The sequence below is a fragment of the Ambystoma mexicanum genome, chromosome 8 (genome assembly GCF_040938575.1).
Source record: "Ambystoma mexicanum isolate Mex_15411 chromosome 8, UKY_AmexF1_1, whole genome shotgun sequence".
Lineage (NCBI taxonomy): Eukaryota > Metazoa > Chordata > Amphibia > Caudata > Ambystomatidae > Ambystoma > Ambystoma mexicanum.
In genome coordinates, this window is record NC_090929.1 from 160,716,042 (window position 1) to 160,732,611 (window position 16,570).

The window sequence follows — 16,570 nt, forward strand, 5'->3', positions numbered from 1 at the left end:
ATTAGGTACTATGACTACTGCAGTGGTGATTCAGTGCAGTACAAAACCACAGTTACATAACATATGGTTCCTTGCACATAATTTCTGTTAAACCAAGCTTTGGCAAAGTCAACACTTTCTAGCCATTTCCCAGTCAATGCCATCATATATCCAGGTACTTGCACAATTTTCCAGCTGTTGACATTTGATTGCCAGATATACAATTATGCTGCATCCTAGCAAATGACAATGTCATGCCTACACCAAAACTAACAATGCTGGTTTTACCAATACTTGTTTACTATATGATAAAAAAACTGATATATTGCTGTTTTATATTATATCACTTAATCAGAGTTTGTTAATGATTTTAGTATCCGCGCATGTGCTTTAATGTATTATACATGTTTATGTTTTTGCCTCTGAAACTAATATTTAATGAGAAAAGGGCATGGCTTTTTGTAGTTCAGCTGTTGACATCACCATGATGGCGGCGGGGGGTGAAAAGTAAAGAGGATTCATAGCTGAATGCTATACTCCCACCTTACTTTCAACGATGAGTAGAGGCTAAAGCGCCTTCTAAGCCCTCACACTTGTACAAACCAAGAGTGAATCCTTTTGTGGCAATGTTGGCCGGTGGAAGGCTTTACTATCAGAAGGGGTGTTAATGTGGTTCAGTAGAAACTCAAACAGCAAAGTATAAGAGTCCAAGAAAAAGGAATGTCCAATCAAGGTTTGATAAAAAATATATACACTATATATATTACACAGCCACGCTAGTGGCTATGTAGTTATGGTTAAGTTGCTGTTTCCATAGGAAGAGCATTTTTTGGGCGGCTTATAACTTCGCTCCCCCTGGACGAATCCTCACCAAACTTTACCAAAAAAGTATATGGGCCACTCTGAATTTTGCAAAGTTTGGTGATGTTTGGTCCTGGGGGGAAAAGTTATAGGGGGGTCCCAAAACGTCTTTTTTCCCTTTGCGCACACCTACAGCCCAAACCGCTGATGGATTTTCACCAAATTTGCGGCAGGAGCTTGGTCCCGAAAGTGTGCTTCTGTAAATTTGGTGACAATCCGTCCAGTAGTTTTCTTTAAAACGACCAAAAACTATGTCTCACAAAATTAGTGATAGCTATGTCCCCTCCGCTGTCACACTTCCCTGTTCACTCCGCAGACAAGATAACGATTGGCTAATGGGCTCACGTCATGTCCGCGGACATGTGACGCGTTCACTCATTGGACGGTGAAGAGCGTGAAGTGCGTCAGATTGTTCCGATGCGCCCGCCATCTTTCATCCGTGTTTTGGTGTCTGCAGACATCGCCGCTAAAACATATAAAAAAACACTGCATTGCACTTGTTAAACTTATCAAATACTGTCTTGGAAGGTGAGGGTTGATGAGGCTGGGATGGGATGTGGCAGCAGGAAGAAAAAAAGTGTTTTTTTTTTGTTACGAAAGTCATATGGTACATTTGAAGTTGTTGCTCAATATAATGTCCGTAAAGTACAGGTGAAGAATTAATGTGTCTGTGTTACAATGTATTTCAAATAATATTGCCGTCAGACTGGCACCCTAGAGTTTGAAATCTGAGGCAGCCACCTGCAGTGTTTGATGGAAACAGCGGGTCTGCAAGTGTATGGGAGTACCAGTTCTCATGAATGCGTTGAGCCATGTTGTTTCAAAGTGAGAATGTATTTGGATTCTGAGTGAAGGTCACAGGCTTAGCTTTTTTGGTTGCGAGCTCAGGAGGCCACGCATGGGACTGAACCCATAATGGTCAATTGTTTTTTGACCTTGAGCGAAAGGGAATATTCAGTAAGAATGCAGGGAGTGGAAGTTTGCAATAAGGCAAATTTGATAAGGTTATGCATTCCAAACGTTTGTAAGGCACATGTAATATCAGTTCATGAAGATTCTTTTGTCCAAGCACAATGCTGTCTGAGTTTCACGAAGAGAATGGAGACGGTCAATATCATTTAAGTTTGCTTTTGGCAACTCTACACCGGAACGAGATTTACATTTTTATGACCATTTTGGCAATGTAACTGAAGTACTATCTTTCTGTGTAGTTGCCATTTTTTTGTAGTTATGGGGAGTCCAGAATCTTGGCGTTTGTAGACTATCACTAGATTCACCCATGTTCAACGTTAATACTTCTTTAAAATGTCATCTATGACCACATCGATTTGTGTATCAGTTTCCACTTTCTTTTTGTCATTTTTGAAATTGTTTGCTGTGTGTAGTAATCGTTATTTTAAACTGTATGCCGAATTAAGAAATCAATAGATGTATTGTAATAAAGGGTGGGTATTGATACGTATTTTCTGTTATGTTTTCCAAATAGTTATATGCTGCCTTACTGCGATTGCCATGGATTCCAGATGCCAAGTGATGGATTTTTTGCACGCCCGGTGCACGTACTCGTGAACGGCTGCATCACCGTGACTAATTTGTGGGACGATCGAGCAGGGCCCATGTGTCCATACGCTGCAGTGGCACTTAGGAGTAACATAACATCTTTTATGGTGGTCTAGGCTCAAGTTCATGCTGGTGCCCTGGAATTCACTGTGCGACCGAAGCGGTTCCTTTATTTAAAACGAATACTTTGTGTATGGGAAAACAACAACGTGTGCCTCACGATTAACATTTTCGATCACGAGCGCAGAAATATTTTGCAATTTGCTTTCATATGGAAATAGTGCCATGTTCTCGGGCACTTTATTGTGAAATAAAAGTACTTTACAAATTGTAAAGTGTTACTGTTTTCTTTACAAAACCGTTTTATTATTTCAAATTGTGATGTGCTATGTTGCAAGTCAATGTGTGTTCATTTTCAGGTTCTGCGTCACGGCACGTAGGTGCTTATGGGTGCATTTGCCTATGCTGGAGAGTAACGTTATCAAGAAAGGTGTTGAACATCACTAGGGTTGGTTATGTGAGGGTCAGGGGCGGGCCATATGATTTAGTGATGTCAGGGCAATTTATCTTAGCCAGATGCGGCAATGGACAAGATTAGCACAAGATGGACGTGTTCTGCTGTCAGATTTTGTATGTTTCTAAAAGAGGAAAAATGAGGAAAGGTGCACTGAAAATGTTTGCGATAGATCAACGTTTGTAAAAAAATACATGGAGGAACCCTCGGGATAATAATATTCTCTCACCGTTGCACTTGTGAAACTTATGAAATAATGTGTGGGGAGGTGAGGGTTAATGCTGATGGTTAGAATACTTCTGACGTGATTGCGAATGAGTTTACAAAGTTTGGTGGGATTTTGTGCACACCTAATATGACGATTCATTTGTGTATTCTTTTGACAGTTTTGCAAAAAAAACCTGGGTGGATTTACAATAAATTTGCATAAGGCTGATTGGCAACGACCGAAAAACATGGCGTTGGAGATGTGACTGTGTTTTCGTATTTGACAAGTGTCATAATGTAGTTAAGAAAAATAGCGGTACAGCTTCAGTCACTGAGGGATAGGCTGTAGCCATGGGCAGTGGGCAGAATGTCGGTGTTACACATTGCGGGAGGTGGTCTCTGTGGGCCCGTAATCGCTTGTGCGGTTTGCTTCACCGTACTTCTTCCAGGAGGACTGCTTATTGTGATCTCCAGGCAGAGGGTAGCAGTCTAGTTGTCTAGCAGTCTAGTTGTTCCACGTTTTCCTGAGACACTCGTAACCGCTCAAGTGATCCTTTATCCGGAACCTGAGCCGACAGCAACTTGCGTCGCTTCTGTTTCCACAGACGCTCTGTGAGTTTGTTTCTATACTATCTTCTACCTTGGATTCCTTTGAACCTCTCTACTGTACTAACTCTATACTGTCCAATTTCTCAGATCCTGTTACCAGCTCTCCCCTTCGACTCTAGTTACTACCGCGTTGGGAATTACACGCCGATTCTGCGTCTCCTTCGGCTACGCTAATTTACCAGCTTCGACTCTGTCATTGCTTGAATACCCGCTTAGAGTAAGTGCTTTCCTCTCAGGGTCTCTCCCTTATTTTCGCCATTCGGCACTTACCTGCTATTATTTCTAGGGTACCCGGCTTCCAGTTATCACACTCCCAAGACCAAAGACCAATCATCTATTGATCGAGTCCCGTCGTCTCTGGTTAGAGAACTCGATATTCTACCTACCGCTATACTATACGAATTCTATCTGTCTCTGGTATATTCTTACCTTCTCCGTTTGTGCACCTAGAAGAAGCCTTCCCGCCAGCCAACTTCTGCCACGATTTGAGGACACTTCGGCATCTTTCCTGATCCACAAGGCTCCCGGACTCCACCAGGGTTTTTTCCCTCTCGAGGGTTTTCCTGGCCGTCCTGTCCTTTCCACCGGGTACTTCCATTCCGGCCCGGAGAGGACAGGGCAGTCACAGGGGAGCTTTCACTGCGGCATTTGATTGTTTCACATTGGATCATTCGATCTGTCAAGGTGAGATTATTGAAACCTTTGTTATTTCAATCGGGTGTAATAACAATATCCGTAACAGTCGGGGACATGGTATTAGGTCATGATCCGGACAACCTGGGACTGGCTTTGTGGTAAAGTTGTTGCACATTAGGATACATTTGAAAGGGAAGAAAAATGTGCTCATGGTAATATCGTCACAGGGTTTCCTTTATGCTTTTTGCAGGCTGCAATGGAAAGCAAAGAAGGGCCCTGTATGGAACACCCGCCTTCCCTTTCTATGGTGGCCATCTTGGAAAAAGATTTTCTTTCCTATGTTTAGGACAAAAAAATCATCTTTTTTAGTAGCACGGGTTACTGCTTTGGAAATCTAGATTGGTAATGGCATACATCCTCCATTTTAGGGGTGGAAGGGGGGGTAATGATCCAGAGAACTCGTTATGCACTCTTGCTTCGATTGGGCTGATAACTTGGCCTGCTGGCCCTTTATCCACCATTCCAGTCCCTGGAACGGAGGATGAACTCTGCACTATTTCCATTAGCATAACACAAACTGCAAATGGAAATGTTGGAAAATCTTATTGCGTCTATGTACTGTAAGTAGATGAAGTATATGCGTTTTTTTTTAGTCCCATTTTTTTACCTGTGAAAGATGGATCATAAAGGAACATTTATTTTGTTTATGGATGGCTTTTTTTTGGGAGGATAGCTAGGAACGAAAGTTGCAGACGGAACTGAGGAAAGAGGCACTAAACAGTGATATGGAGGGGTAGGTGGACGGGAGAAAATGTTGTGCGTGTGTTATTTGTAATCTAGGGGCAGTGTTTCTCATGCTCTTACATTACACCAGTGGTGCTGTTTCTTGGGGAGGAGGGATGCCCTTAGCTGATGTTGTTTTAAGATAAATAGGAGTTTTGCTAAAAGTATGTACTGTGTACTACATTGTTAAAGGCTGCGTACAAATAGGTACCTACAGCAGTACAAAATGTACTTCCACACTGTCCACGAGGCACAGATCTTATTGTGAAGTGTGTACGGGTTTTCGGACACGTCACCATGCTGTGCGCCAGCATACGGTCAGATGGCATTCTTCGTAAGGTGTGCAATGAAGTGAGATGTTCGTTTACATTATGATTACGTGCCACTACCAGAAATGTATGAAATTCAGTAGAAAAGTTTTGCTAGAGGGACGTTATGCTTAGGTTGCGCTACTAAAAACCTATCAAATTCAGTAAATAAAACTTTGTTAAAGGGACGTTGTGGTTAAGTTGCGCTACTAAAAACCTATGTCATCTTTCATGTCCTGGGTGTTAGTCTTAGCAGTGCACAATGGTGGCGCAAGTTATGGTTGCTTACCTTACCATAACTGGCGAATATCAAGGGTTTTTTGGTTTTACTTGGAACCGTCCCATTAACAACGTTTTTTTAGTGATATATACACAATAATGCGTAAATAGAAAAACACTACAAAAACCCACCCAGTAGAAAGAACACAGAATATGCAAGATAGCAAGATGCAGCACTTTAGGTAATGTGACGGGGGACACAAAAAGCACAATGTTCAAAAAGGATATGTACTTGAGTTGCCAAAGAGATTAATGTGATCCAGCCAGTCTCTAGGACGCAAAATGGACATGGGGGGCCTTTATCAAGCAATAACACCTTTGCATGGTTTAGGCGGTTCCACAATAGCGAACCAGGCTTCTTGGTAGTGTTCAGTGTTTCTATTCGGTTCAAAATGTGACAACCATGGTAGTCAAGTGACAAGCAGATGTCGAGGCGTGGTTGAACTGGCGGCTGCTATTCGAATCGTTACACGAGCGAAGCAGGTCATGGAGATCAGCAGGTTTGTTTCAATGGTCCTGGTTCAACGGTAGACACCCTGATGACAGGATGTGCAAGGCAAGTCAGTTCAATTCTGTGCTAGAAGGTTGTGGTTCGGGTATTACCCAAATTGACCTTTTACAATTGACCTTTTGCACAATTTACCTAATTATAGTGGTCCTAATTGACCTTCTGCACAATTGACCTTTATATTATTTTAGTTATTTTATATATGTATTGGGTTGGTTTTGGATTATAAATAATATAAGGGGATTGGGTGGGGCTTCCGGGGGGTTTTGGATTGGGTGGAGAGGTGCGGGGGGTTTCCCCCCGCATATATGTCCTAATTGACCTTCTAAATTAGGTCAATTCTCCCGAGGTCAGTTGTGAAAAGGTCAATTAGTATACAACCGTGGTTCAGGAAGAGCAGAGGGGTTGGTTCGACTCGTTCAACGTTGAAGAAGCTGGAGGTTTGAACAGTGGTTTTAGCAATGCATCTACAGCGATCCTTCTTTGCTTGAGGTGAGGCAACACCGCTCTCAGATGGCACAATGCGGTGGCGATCATTTTCGAACGAGGGGGACTGCGGTTTGAAGACCGGTGATTGCCAAAGGCATCAGCGGAGGGTCCTGTTATGTTGATGGGGGTAAACTCAGGTGTGGCTTATATTCACAGTTTAATGTGACTCCAGGATAGCATTCCCAAAGTTATGTAGCATTTGAAAGAGACGTGCATGTCTTAAATATAGCCCCTAAACTGTAATAGCTTGGATGTCACTGCTGCTGTCAAGAGGGCACCGTGACTCCTGAACCTGCTCTGTGCCCCGGAAGAGGGGGTGCTGTATATCAGAATACTGTTTCAGCAGGGCACAGGTGTACACTAGGCTTTTGGCATGGAGCTTCTAAAAGGGTGTCCTGGTTGGCATGTCATCCTTTCTGAGATGGAATTACCTGCATCATTGATTTAAATAATAGAAATCAAAGAATGCAGGGCTTCCACACCCTTGCCAGGTGGCAATTCCTCACAGTGCAACCCACACAAACATGCATTCGATTTGCAGTCTCTATGTGCAAGCTGGAAATTAACACGGCAGGGATACCCCCCCCCCGCCCTCCCTTTACTTTCAGACAATGCATTGCATCGTGGAGCAACGCAGGCAAACACACATTCGACCTGCAAATTCTCGTTAACAGCTGTAAAGGATTATTGTGGGGTTAACCCGCGAACGTATTTATTTATTTATTCGCATTTGTTGAGCGCACATCAGACCGAAGGCATCGTGGCGCTAGTTACAGTGTTGCTTATACTTAGTTACATACAGTTCATATCCATGAGTATATGTCCGTGAGGTTACATTGGACGAGATATACTTTTTTCATATATGCATGAGCAGCAGGAAAGCAAGTGAGAAAGGGTTCAGTTGAAAAGAGCAGTTTTGAGCTTTTTTCGGAAAGAGAAGAGAGAGGCATCCGCACTGAGGTCAGTAGGTAGGGCATTCCATAGCTTAGGTGCGAGGAAGGGGAAGCCTATGCCTCCTGCTTTAGTTCTGTTGATGCAAGGTATTGATAGCCGGTTCGTGTATTGGGCTCTTCTAGGTCTTGTGGATTGAGATCTACCTATTGTGTCAGATAGATAAGAGGGAGCTGTGAGGTTGATGCATTTATGAGTGATTGTGAGAATTTTGAAGGATATACGGTCTTTGACTGGGAGCCAGTGAGCTGCCTTTCTGGCTTGTGTGATGTGTTCTCTTTTGGGTATGCGGAGGGCTGCTCTGAGAGCATTGTTTTGGGTTGTTTGGAGCCTAGATAAATGTTTTTGGGACGTGCCAGCTAGGAGCGCATTACAATAGTCTAATTTGGCTCCTATAGTTGCTTGGGCGATGGACAGGCAGCCATCCTTGGTTAGGAAGGGTTTTATTGCGTTAATAAGTTTAATATTCAATGCTGCGGCCGAGACTATGGCGCTTACTTGTTTGTCCATGGATAGTGTTGCATCTATGTGAACCCCCAGTGTTTTGACTGAAGAAAGGACTGGGATGATACAGTTATCAATGTTAAAATTGGTGTATAGGGGGTTGAGGTTGGAGAGGGTAGATTTCTGACCCAAAATGAGGATTTCAGTCTTATCCCCGTTCAAACAGAGGCCGTTAGTGGCCATCCATGCTTGTATGGTAGCGTAGATTTGCTGTAGGGTGTAGGTGTCTTGGTGATAATTCCCTGTCAAGGGGAGGAGAACCTCTGTGTCGTCGGCGTAGTTTGTGTAAGTGATCCCCAGTGAATCTAGTTTATCAAATAGTGGCTTTGTAAAAAGATTGTAGAGCGGGGGGCAGTACAGGAACCTTGTGGAACACCACAGTGGATGATGGATGGTGCTGCATGTGCTGTGTTAGAGAATACTTTCAGTGCTCTTCCCTCTAAGAATGATGTTACCCAGGATTCTGCGCCCTTTGAAAAATGTGCAGAGTGTGTCAAGTGACTGGTAAGGGTAGAGTGGTCTACCAGATCAAATGCAGCTGATAGGTCAAGGAGAAGGAGGAGGGCGGGTTTACCTTTGTCTAGGATGTTGGTGATTTCATTTTTTAAGTCTAGAAGGGCGGTTTCCGTTCCGTGTCCCTTACGGAACCCGGATTGTCTTTTACCAAGGATTGCGTTAGATTCAATGAATAGTTGAATCTGTTTGTGGGCAGCCTTGTCGAGTAGTTTCAGGAGGAAAGGGACTGTGGTTATGGGTCGGTAATTGTTGGGGTTAGCAGGGTCAAGTGTTGGTTTTTTTAGGAGAGGGCGTACTCAGGCCTCCTTAAGGCTGTCTGGGACAATGCCCGTTTTGAAGGAGGCGTTGATGAAGGCGGTGAGAAGAGGTGCGAGTGGTTCTCCGCAATCTTTGATGATTTTAGGGGGGCATATATCACCCTTACATTGAGAAGGTTTGAGGTGTCTGAGAATGTCAGTGACCTCTGTTTCAGAGATTTCAGTAAATGCAAATTTGGGCACATTTTTTACATTTACATTAGGTCTTATCTGTGCATTGGCACTTTGCTTTGGTAGTGTGTTGAAGTGATGGGATATTTTGTTTTGGAGGAGGTTTATTTTTGTAAGCATGGCTGATTAAATGCCTGTACACCATGCCTAATCTTTGACAATCTCATCAGGGCATGAAAGTGGTACAGTTAGCTCTTTGAATATTTTGAAGAGTTCTCTAGAGTGGGAAATAGCATTAGCGATGCGATGGTTGTAAGCTTCAGATTTGGCAAGGAAGATTGCGTTTTTGTATTTTTTTGCTAAGGATTTGAAGTTAGCTTTTGTGGTATCGCATGGGTTACGCTGCCAGTTTTTTTAGGGCTAAGCGTTTCTCTTTGCGGAGTGTCTGTAGTTCCTCTGTGAACCAAGAGTTGGAGTGGAAGGATTTTTTTTCTTTTTTGTTTTCCAATGGAGCAACAGTGTTGACAGCCATAGTGATAGTGTCTTTGAATATTTCTGCGAGGGTGTTAGGGTCATCGGAGAATGGGTGCGCTAGGCAAGGTAGGTTGAGGAGTGCACTGATGTTGTCTGCGGTGAGTTTTTTGGCACTTCTGGCTATGGTCGCAGGTGCTTTAGTAGGCACTTTAACGCTTAGTGAGACAGGGATGTCAAATAGGAGAAGGTTATGGTCAGTCCATGGGAGGCTGGTATTTGAGGTGATGGCTGTGTTACAGTTGTGATCTGCAATCCAATCTAGGATGCGTCCTTTAGCATGAGTAGGCGATGTGCTTTTTTGAGAGAATCCTAGGTCCTGGAGGTCTTTGGTTAGGGAGATAGCGGTTTTGTCCTTAGGATCGTTGAACCCCAGGTTGAAGTCACCTATAAGTAGTGTTTTTGTGGATTTTTTTAGGTTGTTTCCTATGAGGTGGTTGATTTGATTTAAGAAATTAACTGTTGGGCCTGGTGGACGGTAAATGGTATGTATATTTATTGTGCTGTTTGGAGAGAGTGCTAATTTGACTGATAGGATGTCAATATTCTCTTCCTCTTGGTGGGGTACGGTTCTGATAGAGTTTCTTTGTAGATAATGGCTACTCCCCCTTCTGTTCTAGCTGTCCTATCTTGTCTAAGGATGGCATATCCTTGAGGTAGGGCTAGTGAGATGGCTGGGCCGGAAGCTTCGTTGAGCCATGTCTCTGTGATTGCGAGTAGGTCTAAGTTTTGCGTAGTTATTAGGTCATTTAGTTCTAATGCGTGGGCATTGAGAGATCGTACATTGATTAATGCACATTTGTATGGTGCAGGGCGAAGGCAAGGGATTTTTGTGGGTATAGTATGAGCGTCTATTTTATGTGCGGTAGTACCTTGAGGGTAGGGGTTTCCGTTCTGTGTTGTACGAGTGGGTTGAAGTTTGTTACGTGTGGAGGTATTATCACAGTGGTGAGGTGTGTGCACTTTGGATGTGCGTGAGCTGAGTCTGCAGTTTCTGAGTAGTAAGTGTGCAGGTGATGCTAGGTGGTGTATATGAATCTGAGTCTGTCTAGTCTGAGGCTGAGGTTGGGTGTTATTAGTGTAGTGTTATTTGGAGTGTGTGATGGAATGGGCAGGAGGCCCATCGTGTGAGTTCGATGACGCAGGCTGATTTGATGGTGGGGGCTGCGTTTTGATATAGAAGGGTGTAGGGTGGTCATGAGTGTGAGTAGTGTGCTAAATAAGCATGTGAGGACGGGTAGCGAGTACATGGCAAGTGGCAATGGCAGTATACCTAGGTTGCACTATCAGAAAATGGTGCAGTAGAATGCAGTGTTTGGCAGTGGACAATGGTCAGTGACCAAGGCAGTGACCATACGACACAACACAGTCTAAAAAGTGGTCTGCTAGTGACCATAAGGCACAACACAGTGGTCTGCTAGTGACCATAAGGCACAACACAGTCTAAAAGTGGTGGTCTGCTAGTGACCATAAGGCACAACACAGTCTAAGAGTGGTCTGCTAGTGATCATAAGGCACAACACAGTCTAAAAGTGGTGGTCTGCTAGTGACCATAAGGCACAACACAGTCTAAAAGTGGTGGTCTACTAGTGATCATAAGGCACAACACAGTCTAAAAAGTGGTGGTCTGCTAGTGACCATAAGGCACAACACAGTGGTCTGCTAGTGACCATAAGGCAGAACACAGTGGTCTGCTAGTGACCATAAGGCACAACACAGTCTAAAAGTGGTGGTCTGCTAGTGACCATAAGGCACAACACAGTCTAAGAGTGGTCTGCTAGTGACCATAAGGCACAACACAGTCTAAAAGTGGTGGTCTGCATGTGACCATAAGGCACAACACAGTGGTCTGCTTGTGACCATAAGGCACAACACAGTGGTCTGCTAGTGACCATAAGGCACAACACAGTCTAAAAGTGGTGGTCTGCTAGTGACCATAAGGCACAACACAGTCTAAGAGTGGTGGTCTGCTTGTGACCATAAGGCACAACACAGTGGTCTGCTAGTGACCATAAGGCACAGCTATAGGTAAATACGCATTTGCCGCCTGAGTAAGAAAGGGCAGTGGCAGGGCGAAATCGCAAGAAGTCAAGACGTAAAAAGATTGAGGGATAGTTTGTACATCCTAATGTCCTCGGCCGTGCAGACTGCAGTATGTAACTAGGATGCATAAAATCACAGTCAGGGCGGGATGCTATGGTGCTAAAGACATCGTGATTGTCCAGTCCGTCTTATACCAGCTGGGTGTAACAGCAGTAAACTGATGGAGTGCATCAGATGCTGTAGTGGGTATAGAGGGCGAGGTTCTACTCACATGGTTACACGGAATAGTGTGCAATCAGGAGCCTTTACTATCAGGATTGATGGGCAGCATCTGTGGCCCATGCCCACAGTGCTCCGTTGTGGGCCGGCTTCCGCCTGCCGGCTGGGGCTTCTGGGAGTAGAAATCAACGGGTTGCCTAGCAACCGAGGGCTGGTCTCCCTTGCGTGTCGTGGTTGCCGCGTAAGTCAGCCATTTTGGGATCAAGCTGTCGGCGTAATCTTCGCGCTCGCAATCAGCTGATTGTGGAGCCGAAGCATCGGAGAGACAGAGATATGCTGTCTCATGTGATAGGGGTAGCAGGTGCTTCCTATGCTGCGTGCTGCGACCGGGGCTCCAGCCCTTTGTAGCAGCAGCTCAGTGCTTAAAGACACTGCATTGACTCCTGAAGCAATCCAGACTAAGCAAGCATTCCTACTGCAGACTGTCTGCGCATGCTGGAGGTTGCAGGAGCAGGGATTGTCCGTCCCCCCACATTTTACTTCCAGCATTGAAACTTTGAACAATGCAGGCAAACAAGCATTTGGTATGCATTCGCTCTGCGCAATCGGGTGATGAGGGATGCAGGGATCTCCCCCTTTCCTTACATCCAGAAACAATCTATAAATCTTGTAGCAAGCCAAGCACACATGCCTTCAGGACTCCTTACAAGCTGGAAATGTGCGATGCCGTCATGTCACTCCAACCTTATGTCCAGGTACTTCAGTGACTCTTGGAGCAAACCAGGGAAACAAATATTCAGCCTTCAGCACTCCTTACAGGCTGGAAATGTGTGATGCAGAGATATCACTCCAATTGCATGCCCAGGTACTTCATTGACTCTTGGAGCAAACCAGGGAAACAAGTACTCAGCCTTCAGCAGTCATTACAAGCTGGAAATGTTTGATGCAGGGATATCTCTCTAATCCTATGCCCAGCCACTTAATTGACTCTTGGAGCAAGCCAGTGAAACAAGTATTCAGCCTTCAGCAGTCATTACAAGCTGGAAATGTGTGATGCAGGGATATCACTCCAACCTTATGTCCAGGTAGTTCAGTGACTGTGGGAGCAAGCGAGGCAAAAAAAGCATTCAGGCTTGAGCTATCTGCACCAGCTGGAGATGTCCAATGTTGGGATGTCACTCCCACTTCACTTCCAGACACGGCACTGAATCTTTGAACGACCCAGGCTAACAGGCTTTCTGACAGCAGCCTCTCTGCACATGCTAGAGAAGAGAAATGCATGGATACCCTTACCAAAGTTGAATGCTGCATTTAATATTTAATTTGCCTTTTTATAAACATCGAAGACTATATTGAGTGTCTTTTAGTATTCGCTAGCATTGTTTTTGTGAAGACCGTTTTTGAATACTTCTCATTGTGCTAAATACTCATTGATTACTAACAGAATACTAAACAAATGTGTGTCCAATTATTTAGTTTTCACATAGTATTGAATATTTTATAACTGCCGGTCAATACTGGAGACTAAAAAAGATGAAAAGAAGATCTTCCACTTGGGTGAGGGCATCACCCTTCTCTCCGTCCGTCCTTACTTCCAGGTGCAGCATTGACTCTTGGAGTGACCCAGGCTAACAGGCTTTCAGGCTGCCTCTCTGCACATGCAGGGGAGCAGGGATATTCCCACACCTCCAGGCACAGCATTGACCCTTGGGGTGACCCAGGCTCACAGGTTTTCAGACGGCATCCTCTCTGCACATGCAGAGGAGCAGAGATATTCCCTCACTTGCAGGCACAGCATTGACTCTTGGAACAAACCAGGCTAAAGGGTTTTCAGGCAGCAGCCTCTCTTCACATGCAGACGAGCAGGAATATTCCCTCACTTTCTGGTGCAGCATTAATTCTTGGAACGACGAGGCTCGCAGGCTTTCAGGCAAAGCAGGCTCTCTGCACATGCAGAGGAGCTGGGATATTCCCTCTCTTGCAGGCACAGCATTGACTCTTGAAGTGACCCAGGCTGAAGGGCTTTCAGGCAGCAGCCTCGCTGCACATGCAGAGGAGCGGAGATATTCCCTCACTTGCAGGCACAGCATTGACTCTTGAAACGACCCAGGCTCACAGGATTTCAGACAACAGCCTCTCTGCACATGCTGGAGAAGGGAGGAGGACGGATATTCCCTCATTTCCAGGCGCAGCATTGACTCTAGGAACAACCCAGGCTGAAAGGTTTTCAGGGAGCAGCCTCTTGCATGCAGAGGAGCAAGGATATTCCCCCACTTCCAAGCACAGCATTGACTCGTGGAGCAACCCATGATAACAGGCTTTCAGACAGCAGTCTCTCTGCATATACTGAGGAGCAGGAATATTCCCCCACTTCCAGGCACAGCATTGACTCTTGGAGTGACCGAGGCTAACACTCTTTCAGATGGGAGCCTCTCTGCACATGCAGCGGAGCAGGGATATTCCCTCACTTCCATGGGGATCATTGACTCTTGAATTGACCCAGGCTCACGGGCTTTCAGCAAGCAACCTCTCTGCACATGCAGAGGAGCAGGGATATTCCCACTTCCAGGCACATCATTGACTCTTGGAGTGATCAAGGCTAACAGTCTTTCAGACGGCAGCCTCTCTGCACATGCAGAGGAGCAGGGATAGTCCCTCAGTTCCAGGAGCAGCACTGAATGTTGGAGTGACCGAGGCTAACAGTCTTTCAGATGGGAGCCTCTCTGCACATGCAGCAGAGCAGGGATATTCCCTCACTTCCATGGGGATCATTGACTCTTGAATTGACCCAGGCTCACGGGCTTTCAGCAAGCAACCTCTCTGCACATGCAGAGGAGCAGGGATAGTCCCCCAATTTCAGGTGCAGCATTGACTCTTGAAACGACCCAGGCTCACAGGATTTAAAACAACAGCCTCTCTGCACATGCTGGAGAAGGGAGGAGCAGGGATATTCCCCCACTTGCAGGCACGGAATTTTCTCTTGGAGCAACCCAGGCTAACAGGCTTTCAGACAGCAGTCTCTCTACGTGTGCAGAGGAGCAGGAATGTTCCCCCACTTCCAGGTGCAATAATGACTCTTGGAATAACCAAGGCTAACAGTCTTTCAGATGGCAGCCTCTCGGCACATGTAGCGGAGCAGGGATAGTTCCCCACTTCCAAGCACAGCATTGACTCTTGGGGTGACCAAGGCTAACAGGCTTTCAGACAGCAGCTTCTCTGCACACGAAGAGGAGCAGGGATATTCCCTCACTTGCAGGTGCAGCATTGACATTTGGAGTGAACAAGGCTAAAAAGGCTTCAGCCAGCTCCCACTCTGTACATGCAGTGTAGCAGGCATAGCTCCCCACTTTCAGGCACAGAATTGACTCTTGAAACAACCCAGGCTCACAGGCTTTAAGACAACAGCCTCTGTGCACGTGCAGAGGAGCAGGGATATTCCCCCACTCACAGGTGCACTAATGACTCTTGGCGTGACCAAGGCTAACAGTCTTTCAGACGGCAGTCTCTGTGCACATGCAGAGGAGCAGGGATATGCCCTCACTTCCAGGCACAGCATTGACTCTTGGAGTGACCCAGGCTTTCAGACAGTAGCCTCTCTGCACGTGCTGGAGATGGAGGAGCAGGGATATCCCCCACTTCCAGGCGCTGCACTGAATGTTGGAACAACACATGCAAACAAGCATTCAGCCTACAGTCTCCGTGCGCTGGAGAAGAGAGTGGCAGCGCTATGAGAGAAGTAGAATTACCATTGAGAGAGGAAATAATATAAAATTCCCCTCGACTCATAATTAGCTCGGCGGCGGGGCTCATTTAATAACAGGGTGCTGATGCTTTACATCAGCACCCTATTCAGATGATTACCTCCCCGCTCCGACGCGGGAGCGAGGGGGGTTTCATTGGAATAGAACTGTAACTCCCTGCGAGGCGCTGGAGCAGGGAGGTAGAACAAAAATGTGGCGCATCCTGCCCCCCCCCCCACCCCTCCCTTGACATGGGGCGTCAATTCGGCCAGGGCGCTGCTGCTGCTAAGGCCAGTCCTGGTGCCATAAGGAGCGTAAGGTCGGCACTGCATGGTAAACAGGGCACTTATGAGAACATAACTTGCATTGGCGCCCTAGCTCAACCTACACCGCGCCACTGTCATGTGCAGTTGGGAAAACATGGCGAAGTAGGTACTGCCTTTTCTCTGCAGCAGCAGTTCCGGGATGGAATTATCAAACAGGATTCAGAAAATGCTAGCCTTTGGCACTGCCAGTTTGGCCTTGGGGCACAGTGGTCGGCGTGCTCCGGCGCAACCCTTGGCAGGCACGTTGCAGACAGCATTCGGCAAAGCGCGGGCTTGCTGGGTCGAGGAGAGGGCATCACAGCAGCTAAGTCGCGTATACCCTCAAGATTAAACAAGCAATGTTACTGCGGAGATCTTTAATGCATTTCGAACCACACGCCCTTTAAAGCTCTCCTACCTGCCTAAGCCACCTCTTCCCATCAGTACGGAGCGCTTAGAAGTAGCAAAGGACCAGCGCTACGCCATTGAGCTGACCGAGCCTCAACCCCTCCCCTCCATCTCCCGAAATGTTGCGCTATGGCGATGTTGACTCGACCTGGCTGACCTACACAGCTGTTAGACAGAACAGTACACATGTGT

At 45.9% G+C, this 16,570-nt stretch overlaps 1 protein-coding gene across 1 annotated transcript in view; it reads right to left on the bottom strand.

The window, feature by feature from the left end:
* The window catches only part of LOC138471744 (uncharacterized), a 144,038-nt gene that overhangs the window by 126,603 nt on the left and 865 nt on the right, over positions 1 to 16,570 (bottom strand). The window lies entirely within an intron of this gene.